This window comes from Parus major, chromosome 3, assembly GCF_001522545.3.
Source record: "Parus major isolate Abel chromosome 3, Parus_major1.1, whole genome shotgun sequence".
In the NCBI taxonomy this organism is placed as follows: Eukaryota; Metazoa; Chordata; class Aves; order Passeriformes; family Paridae; genus Parus; species Parus major.
The window spans coordinates 80,718,792-80,732,271 of NC_031770.1; positions in this window are offsets into that span (position 1 = coordinate 80,718,792).

Genomic DNA, 13,480 nt, shown 5'->3' on the forward strand with positions numbered 1-13,480 from the left:
CAAAACTCTCAATCTTTCTTCAAGGTTCCCTTCACAAGTATCTGAAATCCTCAAATTCTACCCCAGCAGCTGCCCAGAAGGGTACAAAGAATTCATAGACCTGCAGATATTACATGTTCCACTCTGTCTCTCAAAACCCCTTTCAACTGCCCATCCAACCTGGCTCTCACTCTTACTTTAAATTACTTTTTTGCAAGGTCTTTTCTTCTAAACACTCTTGCTCCTACCTTTGTTACATTATGTTATTGAAATTATGATCTTTCATATGCACGTATTTTCTTTGTCAGGTTTTATAAAAGCATTCTTTCTAATGTTCTTCACACCAAATTGACCACCTCATATTCCTTCCATCATCCACGTGAATCTTCTTGGTCTACTTTTGCAGCCTCCATTTCTTCTCTGTACACCCATCTTTGCTGCCTTTTAGTTGTCTCCAGATCAATACTTTCCCTTTTGTCAGTGCTTCAGATCGTATCCCTGTGCATGCCTCTTCATCAGGCCCTTTCATGCAGCCTCCAACATGTGATAAGCTTTGAATTGTATTTCCCTGCCTGTTTTGATATTATCTGTAAGACCAACAGTACTGGTTAACATTTTTTCTTTTCTCCAAGAGCTCTAACTCAAAACCATGCCTTAAAGAAAAGGGCTAGAAATTAGAATGATGTATAAATGGCATCACCTCTTTCAAATGAGAGGGCTCATATGTAACCCTGTGTGGGCAGGACTTAGTTTAAATACAGGAATATGAGATTTCGTATCTAACAAAAAATATGAGTAACTCTTATTATTAGATTTTTTTTCTGTCTGAGTTCCAAGCCATTCCAGAATATCCCTATAATGACCACAGTTCTTTCAGTGAGGACTATTGTTTCATTATGTATTTTTTTCCATGTTGATGTAGAATTTCTTAATCATTAAGATTGTGCAAAATTAAAGGCTTCATCCTGCTAATTGAGGAGACCATCCACTTACTCTTTAACATGACCTTTATCCTTAGAGACTGCTGAAAAAATGCTCAAATTTTGAGTGATTGATCATGTGATCAAACAAGTTTGAACATATCCTGGTGTATGCCAGGGAAACAAGGCACTATTTAAGTTTCTAAAAGGGGTGAGAATTTTAACAAATTATAGAAAAGCCATTTTTCCAATGAACAAGGAGTATAAATGTCAAACGTTGAGGTTGCTTCCAACTTCAACCAAAGGTAGCACATGGATGTTTGAAAACGTTTAGTACCTGGAAAACATCATAACTATCAAGTGATATATAATCATGTAATATGTATTGCTAATAGTGGAAGATATTACAAATATCCAAGTTTACTATTCAAATAATTGTGTTTCTTTCAGAAAGCAATGTATCTGAGTGGGAAGAATTTAGCTATCTTTCACGTCATTGTGGCAAGATCTGCAAAACTTAAAAATGGAGAGCAATAGTATAGAAAGGACTTCATTTCATGTGAGTCTGTCATCTATTATTAATATGTCAGTTGTTGGATCTATGAATTGCTAAATTCATACTGTAAACTGTAAGATATATTCTGCTTATGTACAGTTAGTATATGCCATACTGTGGCTCTTGTCTCCTATACCTGGTTCTACATGAACCTTGAAAAGGAAAAGAATGGTCATGTGGCCCAGTATCTTACAGAAGAAGTTATAGCATTTATGATGGAAGGGTGGAAAGAAGAAATATCTTCTGTTCAACTGCTAGTCAGACCTAGGTAAAAGAAAAAAGAATCTGGAGATATACTAACACCTAAATTGTTGATGCCTTTTGAGTACAAAAGATAGTTTGTCCACATGGCCTTAGATATTTGCACTGTTAATAAAAAAAAACCAAACAGGGAAATCAAAGAGGTTTATCCAAATGTACATTGGCTGAACAATATTTTGGTGGAGTTTAGTCCCAGCATTTATGTCTTTCCAGCTCTGATTGGGTAATAATTATATCCATGTTGTTGCTGGTATATGTTACGGTATTCCAGCAACTTCAATTAGATTTTGAAGACATTTTTCTCTTTTGGAAGTTGTTCAGTCACTTAGGATCACTTCTGTTAAATCTGTACAGCAGACATTTAAGAGCTGAAATCAGCTGCATTTCCCATCTGTGTGTATTAGTCATTTTGCACATCCTTAGTATTGTTGACAACCATTAAAAAACTCTGGCGGGGATTTCTATTATTTGTGAATAATCATGCAAAGCAATTAATGAGGATCTGATGATGATTGCAGACCCTACTGACACAGACCAGATTATGCCCATATTTATGCCAGCATCAATCAGATGTAACTCCTTTGAAGTCCATGTTGTTGCCTCTGATCGACATGCATCTAATTGTGAGCAAACTGCAGTATTGGATTTGGACATAAACATATGGTTTCAAGTCTACCATTGTATTTCAAAATCTCACAACATTTTTACATAGCTTGCAGCTGAACCTTAAAATAGTCACATTTCCTAGTAGGTGTTACTTTATTTAAATTGCATTTCTGCAGATGATGAAGCATCCAGGCGATTTCTGTTGCATTCCTTCCAGCATAGTTGTTTCCTTGTCACTTCTGTCTGATGTGTTACAGTGTTGCTGTAAGTTTTCCTCCCTGCTCGGTGGTTCATGGAAGGAATTTTGTTGCATGTTTCCACCCCAACAGTTGATTAGTTGTTTCACCCTCTCTTATAGGAGCTGCTGGTAAGCACTCCTGTCACGCTAATTCTAGGGCTTGGCACTACAGCTGTTTTCGTGCTTTCTTTGCTGTCTTCTGTCTCCCTTCTGCCCTAATTATTGTCTGCTTTGTCCTTCTTTTTCTGTACTGATAGTTTGGAGCTGTTTTCTCCCATCCCTCCTTCCTCAGACAAATGGGGTTTTTTCCTGATTAGGGACAGTCATTTCTTTCTTGTATTCGTGAAAAGGAGAAGTTTTAGCATTTGGCCTGACTGTTTTTATTATCAGTCCTGTACAGATTAAATGTGGGAACAGAAAGGGTTTTCTTGTCCCCTGAGAATGAGTAAGACAAACTGAACAAGACCAGAGCAGTAATGGTTTTGATGAACAGGACTTAGAAATAAATGGCTTCATCTTAGGTAGCATAAATGCCAGAAACCCATCTTCAGTTTAGCAGAGAAATTATTATTTTACACTTTGATAAAAAGCAGGTCAGGGCAATCTATCTGAAACCAGACAAGTTGTAGTCTGCCAGAGAGCAGGAAAAAAAAAGGAAAAGAAGCTTTAATGGTGTAGTTTTGCCCTCATTTTCATGTAAGGTCAGAAATCATCCAGTTACTTCTGTGGTATGACCCACCTCTGTGGTAAGACAGTGCTTCCCACTCAGTCTAGAATAGTAACTGTGGGTTTCATCGCCAATTGCTTTTTAGATTTTTAAACACTGCACACTTAAGTTGAAGACAGTCCTATTATAAATTACATGAGTAATTCATAACATTGAGTGAATCAAGGCTAGAAGCTGCAGTGTCTATCCATGGAGACATTATTCAACTTTCTTTATACGACATTTCAGTGTTTCATAATTACAGGATGAGAATCCCACTCCTCTGTTTAATTCAATCTGTTTTAATTGCCTTGAAACCGCAGAGCATATTTAACTCTCTTTTCTACTGACTTAATCTAGAAATACCTGTACAGGGAAATGATTTCTAATAGTTGACAGCTCATAATTCTAATGCCGAAAAAAGTCATAACGAAATCAAATTTGTGCAAGGAATGGGGATCACAATTTTATCCTGGGGATAGTTAAATGTAGGAACAATTTACCTGAGAACATGCTGTATTCTCATCGCTTCTACTCTTCAAATCATAACTAGATTTTTTTTGTAGAAAATGTACTGCAGATCAAAAAAAAATACTATCTTGATAGCAAAACTACTGGGTGAAGACATACTAAAATAATCTTCTTTAACCTTGCAGTGGTAAAATACCTGTTGTTGTTGAGTAATAAGGGAGAATTTGACTGGTCAAGAAAGTATGCCAAAAATCTTAATCAGATTTACAAACAAGTAGAGTGAAGGATTCTTCAGGTATATTGAATATATTTGTGTGTATGTATATATGTATATGTATACATATAGCTGACATTATAAGGAGTGTTCAAAAAATAAATATACAGAGATGGCTTTAAGTAATGGTCATATGATTTCAAAAAGTTACATTTGGACCCCATGAGTTCCCAGCAGGTTTCCACAATGTTCTGTCTGCTGCTAGCAGGTGCTGCTCTAGAGATAGTCATGTACCAAGCAACACATTCAAGAGGTTTAAATAAGTGTTTGAGGCAATGTTCACCTTGCCACAGACTGACCTGTAGCTGCTGATCAGAGTGGGAGCTGTGATCAGTTACAAAAGTAATAAATCTCCCCCCAGAATGTTAATAGTAATTTCTGAAGTTAAACATACTGAATGTATGTACTAGGCAATTAACAAGTCCTACTGTGGCAATATAATTGTAAAATATGCCATACTTTTACATGTGGAGACATCAATTTCTGTGCATCACTTGGCCATTTGTTGAACTAGTATCACCAGCCAGAGAAGCAGTATTGCACAAAGTGCAGCATGCAGCCCCATACTTCATTGCTGTCAAGCACAAGAAGATTGAAGAGAACTATATTCCGAGTGTGAATAATCAAAGCTACACAAAATTAGATCATACTTTAGGGATACCTGTGCTACTAATTTTGTAAGAGCCAAATCCCATACTCAGCTGTCTGTTTGTCTAAATTTATTCCATACTGGAAGGAATTTTTTTCTTCTGCATATACGTCTTCCTTTTAGCTTGACCATCTGTGCAGTTACAGAATGATCAAGTATTTTTTTTTCTGGACTAGGTTTCAGTCATTGGTTCACATTCAGATTTTAATGCTGCTTTCAGTGTGGCACTGCTGTCTGCACCACTGCAATCACCCACTTGCAGCTGTCTTTAAATAAAGTAGCTGGTTGTATTTATTACTGCTCCTCTTTATTCAATCAATTTTCTTCATTCCAGAAAAAAATATCTAGGTGCATTTTTTATAGAGTGTATTATTTTATAGAGTGCATTTTAATATAGAGTGTATCTTTCAGTATTCTCTTTTGAATAAAGATTTTCATCACCACAGAGTACCTGAAAATTCTGTGGGTCACCACCAAGGGAAGAAATGCTTAACGCTCGTGCAATTTGTATGGGTCTGGGAAATCTAGGATGCATTAAGCATTTCTATGTGCCAATCAAAAAAGACAACTAGGTTGTGGCAATGTTGTACATTAAAGCTTTCTGAGTTTTATATAAAAGATTGTTTCAAATACATATACGACAAGCTTCTGCCTAAGTTTAATTTAGATGAACAGGATATCCTTAAACAGGTTCTCAGTGGCACCCATAGGCAGCACAGGTATTGAATGTAGAAATAAAGCTTCACTAAAACACAGGATTTAGATTAATTTAGGCAGACTGGATCTCACTGAAAGGCAGAAATAATAAATCACATTTTTATCCAAATCTTTCATCTTTTTCTATATTTAAATAAATATATCAAAGTCTATTAGAAATAGCATAAAATGAGAACTGCCTTACTGGTTTGTAATTTATCATGTATACCATTAGGTGGCAGGGAACAATAAAGATTTACTTGATGAAATGCATATGTTGAAATACAGATCTATCAGATTGTTCTCTCCACCCTTTTTGAATCAGATTTCCTACTGTGAACTGTCAAGAGCTTTGTTTAGCTAATTATTAAATGACTTACCAACAGGGCTCACTGCTTTCATCAAAACTGCTTCAGATTTCATTTTTGTGCAATCCTTTTGTGAAATAAGGAAAAAAAAACAACAAAAAAAAAACAAGACATACTCATCCCAGTGGGAGTTCCTTAAAAATTAAACATCAGCACTGTTGTGTATCTACTTCTAACCTCTGCCTCTGGTCAGGCTAAATCTGAGTGCTGGAAGTAGCCCTTAGGCCAATCTAATTCAGTTAGCATTGGTGGGTCGCAAGAAAGTTTATAATTCTTTGGAGAGCCTTGGTTGTAAGGGCTATGTTTTCGTCTGTGTCCGGCTATAAATTTACATGGCATAGATACAAAAAGATTGAACTGACAAGGCTTAGACACCCAGGCTGACAGATAGATGGCTGCAAGTAAAAAGATAGGAAATTTATTCTGTTAGAAACTTTTATGTCTCTAAATCTAGCTGGATGCTGATTTTAGGTTTGCAATGGATGTCACTGGTGAGAGGGTAGGTGGCAGGAATCACAGGGCAAGACTTGTCTGCTTGATAATGCACTCAATGATTGATGTATGGGAAGTTAATTGCACTACTAGTGACTCTGTAAGAGATAAGGAAATCTATGCTCAGCATTTCCCAGAGATATGAAATTAAATCCCTTGCAAAAGTAGCACCTAAAAAATTCATTCTTGTTCCCTCAAACTCATCAAATGCTGTTGGTAGGAGCTGTGCCACAGATATTGTCACATGTGCTTAACTGGAAAGACCCAAAGCAGATTTTTCCATATTTTTATGTAATAATCTAGTGCCAAATAACAAGTCCAGAATATACTATACAGCAGTTTGCTATTCCCATTTGATAAGCTTACACTAGAAAGGAATAGAAGCACAAGAGAGATATTTTGTTGATTTGTTATCAATTAGTCTGATAGGCATAGAAATTCGGCTCAATGCAGTTTTAACGTGGCAGTGACAGTAAAGTGAGTGACAGTAAAAAAACAGAAATCCATGATTCACAGAAAAAATGTGTGGTAGCAAGCAACTCAGAGAACTCTTAACAGTGTGTCTCTTTTGTGTGCAATTGCCTCTAGAAGCAAGGAATCCTTTATTCCTCCAGTTCAGCCCCGGCATTGCCTGAGAACACTGACAGTAACTACACAAGCTGTAACCTCACTATTTGTGAAATCTACATGTCTGCTTGAGTCAGAATTCAATATTTTTAATCTTAGTCCCTGAGTTTTAGTAATTGTGCCATATCCACACAGTTGAGACAGAGGCATTCTTGTGGGAAACTCTCTATCTGAAGCAGGAATCTTCAATAGTTAAAATGCCAAACCAAATAATAATGATGGTAACACAAGATGACTTAAGCAACAGGTTCTATTAACTTGGATTGCAGAAAATCAGATTCCTTCCAAATATAAATACTCAATGCCTGTGCACATCACAGTCCCATGGCCACCATGGCTTCAGCGTAAAAGATGGGTCATATTCAACAGAAATTTCTTTCCTTCACAAATAATAGCTACAGATTTCAGAAAGCTGCCCAGCAGGACTGAATCTAATTTAAGATGCTATCAGCCTCAGCGTCTAACAGCAGTATTGGTACTCCCAATGGATCAGTCTAGCAGTCAATCTATAGATCACCCTACACTGTTTCTAACTGTGTAGATCATGGACCTCCCCGGAAAGATGCAACATAGCCCTGGAGATCATGGGAAAGGAGCTGCAGTGTGTTAGGAGACTGAGCTCGGACCCTTGTGAAATCCAACAGGCAATATTTTTTCCAGTTCACTGTTCAATAATTAAAAACTTTTGTCTTTGAGAGACTGATGGAAAACAGGAGTCACTAAGCAAGTGTGTTTCTCGGAGGGAATTGTGTTCAGTGGGGCTGTGCAGGCTCTCCAAAGGACAGGCTGCTGGCAACAGGTGGGTGCCATGCAATGCGATCTGCAATGGAAGCTGTGTGCACATTGCAGTTTGCCCCTGGAGTCTGCAGCACACTGTGAGCACTGGGGTGGATTGCACATAAACTGATCTGTTTGCACATCCTGATGCTGCTGCTGGGCTTTCACTAGCACAGAGCCTAACAGGACATGGGTTAATGCCGGGATTCGGTCTGGGGCAGTAGTGGTTTACTTATCTTTTTGGAAAAGGGAGGAACAATCAAACTGATCACTTACTGTGCCTTATGTTTTTAAAACCACAGATAAGTATTTGGATCTCCACAAAAGAAAGATCTTTCCAGTCTGCATAATTCAAATGTGGGTTACCATATGCCTGAAGCTAGGAAACATTATTTATATATGTATATCTGTTTTCCTTATGTTGTTCTTTACAGTTTTATCAGAAATGTCAAGAGTTGCTTGCACAGCTGAGCCAAAATCTTGAATATTTCCTATTGTACCTTTTGTCCTTTCATTGTTTTACAATCAGATGTGAAAATCTGACCAAGAAGAGGATAAATATGTTCTGAGATATTGTCATATTTTGAGAATGTAAGGACCTAAACAAGCAGTCTTCCTGGATTCTCCTTAGAATTTACAGTTGTTTTCAAGAGTGGGTATAACCACCTTTTTGATTTCTTCTGTATCCAAGATGGACAAGGTTCAGCCCCCTTTGCATCTCCCATCTACTTTCTGAGGTGGATACAATAAAAAAAAGAACTTGAAAAATCATCTGCCCCAACCCCCCTCTCCCCCCTCAAAAAAAAAAACAGCTATTGGTGTTCTGTATCGTCTCCTTTTTAGAGAAAGCACCAAACAGTTTGGTTTTGTTTTTCTTAAACTCCATATATAATAAACTGTAGATGTGTACTTTCCAGTGCTTTCTTCTGAGGAGCCCTCAGTAAACTAAAACATATTTCAGAATTCAAAACCTTTGGTCCAAACTAGCTCATATTAATGAATGAAAACAGTTTCCTTTGAAAGAGGGATCTCTTTCAAAGAAAGGACAGTAGAAGCAAGTTAGCTAGAGAAGTCAAAATATTCTGGAGGTCAGCAGAACAAAGTGTATTTCCTAGGTATATGATGACTTTGTGAGCAGTTATGCTATCTAACATCTTTCTCTGTCTTCCTGATAGGCTTCTCACATCACCCAGAAATGAGATTAGTGGAAAGAAAGAAGTATGCGTTACTAGTACTTTCCTTAGCATGCTGAAAAGACAATAGCAAGAAGTAGGATAAGATTGAAAACAGGAGTGGTTTTGCTCAGGTCTGAAGATACTGGGAAGATTTACATTGCAGTAGAAGAATGCCTAGGGTTGTTTTCCTTCAAATGTGCCAGGAGGTGGTACAAGACCTACTGGTAGTTTCATATGTATTGTCAAAACTACTGCCTACGACTGCACACATTCAGCTTCTTGTGAAAGACTGTTACAGGCAAGACTAAAGGAAAAATTACTCTTGCAACCAATGCTTTACCTACCCAAAACAAACAACAGCAAGGGTGGCTTGTGTAGCAATTTGTAGGAGGAGATCTGAGAATTTTCATCCTTTCTTTAAGGCTGGGATCTAGGAAACTAACCTGAAAGGTAAGAGAGCAAGAAGGATGCAGTTGCAAAATTAAAACAAAAAAAGACTAACTGATAGAGAAGAAGAAATTGGGAAATTAAATTGCAGTAATGGAAAGGGATATGAAAAATCAGGCAGATGATAGAATGGCAAAAGAGAATTAGGGAAGACAGTTGCAACAGATGAGAGGGAGATATGGTTGAGATAGCTAAGAGGTGGTGTCTCAGATGGGACAATGAAGCCTTATGTGATACTGACATAGAACAGGAAACAAAATGACCTCCAGGTGAAGGAGAGAACAAATGGAAGCAAAACTCAGATTCACCTCTGTATCAAAGAGATTCATCAAGGAGGCCAAGTGAGCATAATGTTAGCTCATCCGTCCAAAACAAGAGAGTGAAATGTGGACCAGAAGTTGCAACCTATCAGAGTAGGGATGGCAGGTGGAGCTGCCAGAGGCAGATGGATAGGGGACACCACTGTTGTCTACAAGCATCTTAGACATCCAACACTTGGAGTGAGAAAAGCAATTTGAATCGATACTGGTAGTAGAAAGAATGTGCATATAGTAAAATGTTAGTAATCTAGAATTGGAATTAAAAAGTTCTGGAATTAGAAAGTTCCTAACCCTCAGATCAGGAGGCTTCATCCCATTATGTGCTGTCCTATTAGGAACAGGGTATGCAAATACATCCTAGATTATCTTAAGGTGGAGCTTGATAAGTTTAGGGATGCAATCATATACACAATTGATATCCATGATGAATGAGACTAGATTGGATGTTGTAGGAGGACTTTCCTAGTCCCTGCCCTAATCTTATTTTCCTAATAATGATGCTGTTGACTCATATGTATTGACCAGGACAGGTGCAGACAGACACACATTTGCCTCACTCTCTTTCCAAGCCAACTGGATGCCACCCACTTCTGGAATCTGTGTAGCTGGAGTGGCCCAGGGCTGTACCCAAGTTGTTAAATCTGTGCAAATACATGACTTTCAGATCTCAACTGGCTTGCTTTCACCTAACTTGGAGTGTGGGCGACAGAGTCCACACCTATCCATACACCCTCAGAAGGCTGTGCAGAGCTCACATGTTTGGTGCCTCAGAGGAGTGTGAAAACTACGTAAATTAGGGATGCAGGGACTATACAGGGTGATGTAGTAGGGCTGAGGGGACTCAAGATCCCAGAAGAAGTATAGTAGCAACATCTACCAGTCCAGAGTGCCACAGCAGCATGGTCAGGAGCTACATGCTTCTGTGTGACAATAGATTACAGACTAGTCTGATACATCACCAATGTGTACCATGTCACCAGGAATGACAACTTGCTCTTAAATCTTTGGTTGCCCTCCCAGTTGTGTTGAGCTCCTAGGCAATGCTGCACAGTGGAGATGGTGCCCTGTTCCTCCTGGTTAGAGTATCCCTTCCTTGTCTGTCATCATACTTTGTATCTTGCTCCCAGGAACTGCATTGCTCCTCAACAAATGTGCAACCCCCTGCTCATGCTGCAGTGGCCACAGCCATCTACTGCATCAAGTTACATTCCAAGGCACCAACTGGTATTTGTGGATTTGGAAGCAAACATTTGTCTGTTGCAGGTGTATGGCAGATTACTTTTTATTGCTAATAAGATCTCATTTAGGAAAGATCATTGGACCCTTCATCACCTGCACAAACAAGACCTTTGTTTTTCACACTAGATTTCCATTTTTCCCTCCTAGTAAAAATCTACAGTTATGAGTGTGCGTGGGTTGCACTGTTTCCGCTGTGACTGGAATGGGACCATTCCCACGCTACTTGAAGCTTTGCATTCTTGGCTCCTGAGATTACTTGCAGATAGCTGTGGCCATGTCTTCCTTTGATGAAGGTGTTCTTATCTTAGGTGGGATGTGGAGTGCTTCATCTTGCAACATTTCTGCTCCCTCCCCAGGCAGAGAAAGAGAGAGAGAACACAGGAAGAATGACAACTTGTACTTTCAAAATCACAACCTCATAAGGACAACAGTCGATAACAAGCCCAAGCAAAACCAAACTACTGACTCACCCTTCTCTCTCCTAGCCTACTGAGAAAGATTGAGGATTTCTGCACAAATAGTAACACTGACTTCAATTAGACCCTTTTTTTGTCATTAAAGGAATTGATGGGTTTTTTTGACTATCCATTTATTGTAGAAACTTGTCTCCATTTTTTCCCCTGAGCCAGGCTGCTTTTATCAGCAGACCTGTGATAGAAAAGGGGCATATATTTACTTGTGTGCTTCTATTAATATGAAGTTAAGAACTGCACATTTCACATATACCCTACAATATTGCCCTGCCTGCAAATAAAATTATGTCTGAGATTATGACTTGCAAGTGCTTTCTAGCAAAAGTGAAATTTTAGGTTTTGAATAAAATGCCCTTGTTTCTACAAAAGAGGTAAGAAAGGCATTCCACAGGGAAAATAAAAATCAAAAAAACAGCCAAACAAAAAAAAAAAACTTCATAGAAATATTAATATAGATAATATAGATAGGACATAGATTTATAAATGCGATGTCCTGTGTGTGCCTTCTTGGTCATTTATGGGCAGGTGAATAACATCACAGAATTATCTTTGCTTCCAAGCCTATATCAGGTTTTTTGTTATTAGAAATACATGTTTAGCTGAAAGCATAAGTCCAAAACCTACTGTTCAAAGGTGAGGACTGCAAATCCAAGCATGCTTCTGACACTAATTAGAAGACATTAAAGTTAATATTGCAGGTGAAAACCACATTCAAACCACTTCTGTAGAGATAGGATTAATTTCATTTTTACCATGTTAAAGTTAAGCAGTGAATCTCAAATAGTCAGGTGGGCTCCTTAGCTGTACCAATAGGCAGAAGTAAAGCACTTCATGGTGTGATTCATCCAAAACTAAGGCAGGTGTCTGAGAGAAGGGAGACACATCTCCCTCAGAGCATGTCCCTCTCCATGCTCTAGAGAGAGTGCAAGTGACTCTCTTGCAAGATGGATCCCACCACTGGAAATGTCATGTTACTTTTGTTACTGGATCACTGCCTTACTTGGGACTTACTAAAGCTTGATCTTCAGTATCTTCTCTATTTATCCTTTCCCTGGAGTGTGTAGGTGTCGCCATTATTTTTGTGTGCTGCTTAATTTAGCATAGAACACTGAATTTATTAATTTTCAGTGGGATTCCCTCATGTTCTCAAGTACAGTATTTACTAGCTCTTTACAAAAACTGATTAAAATCTTCAAAGATGTGTCAAAAAATGAAGTCATTATTATTATATATTGTTATATATTATTATATACCACTTCTTTTTACAAAGGAAAAATGAAAACACCTAGATTAGAGTTGATGAAAGCTTCCTGCACTTCAGGTGTGCACAGACTGATTTTTCAGTGCTTACAGCGCTATACATCATTCTGGATGTGTGAGACACAGCCTGTTGTGACCTGGATTGCAACTGTGAGAGCTATCTCACTTCTGCAAACCATTTTTGTTTTCCAGGTCTTGTGTTTGCCACTGTGAAAAACTATAACCTTTTATTCCAGTTAACACAGTTAGTGGCAGCTTTTTTCTGGGACAATACCACTCTGGAATAATGTCACTTCAATTGACTTGGCTGGCCTACACTCTGTAAGGTGTCATTCAACCAATTTCACTGTAAGAGCATTGTTTCTGGCACTGCAGGTCCACTTTGGTGATGGTGCTGCAATAATGGTGCTGCAACAAAAGCAGCTGAGCCTTAGCTGACAGCAGCTTCTTCCATTGCACAGTCGTAATAAATTCCCACAGCACACTCAGGCCACTCTTTTCCCCAAGTAAGGTAGGGAGTCCTGAGGGAAAACCACAGGAGTTTGTAATCAGGTCATTAAAAAAGTTTATGATCATATTAAGAAGGAGGCTGGAGTAACGTTTCACAAGCAATTTGAACGTACTTTTTCATTCTTGATATTTCAAATGTGGGTTACTTCTAACAATTTAAAAATATTGTCATACGCTATTTTGAACAAATCAGCAATGGGAGAGGTGTCCCTGAGCAAAAGCTCTGCCTGGGTCATCAGCAGCAGTAGGTGCTTTATCTGGCACACTTCCAGCAGCTAAGCTCACACTCTAGGTGGTGGCAATACTGTCGCCTCCTGGGCACTAGAGGGGGATGGATACACATGCTTTGTTGGTGGATTTCACAGCTGGAGAAACAGTGATTCTGTTTTCAACCCCAGACACTAAAGAAACTGGTGACAAACCTTTCTTCATTGCT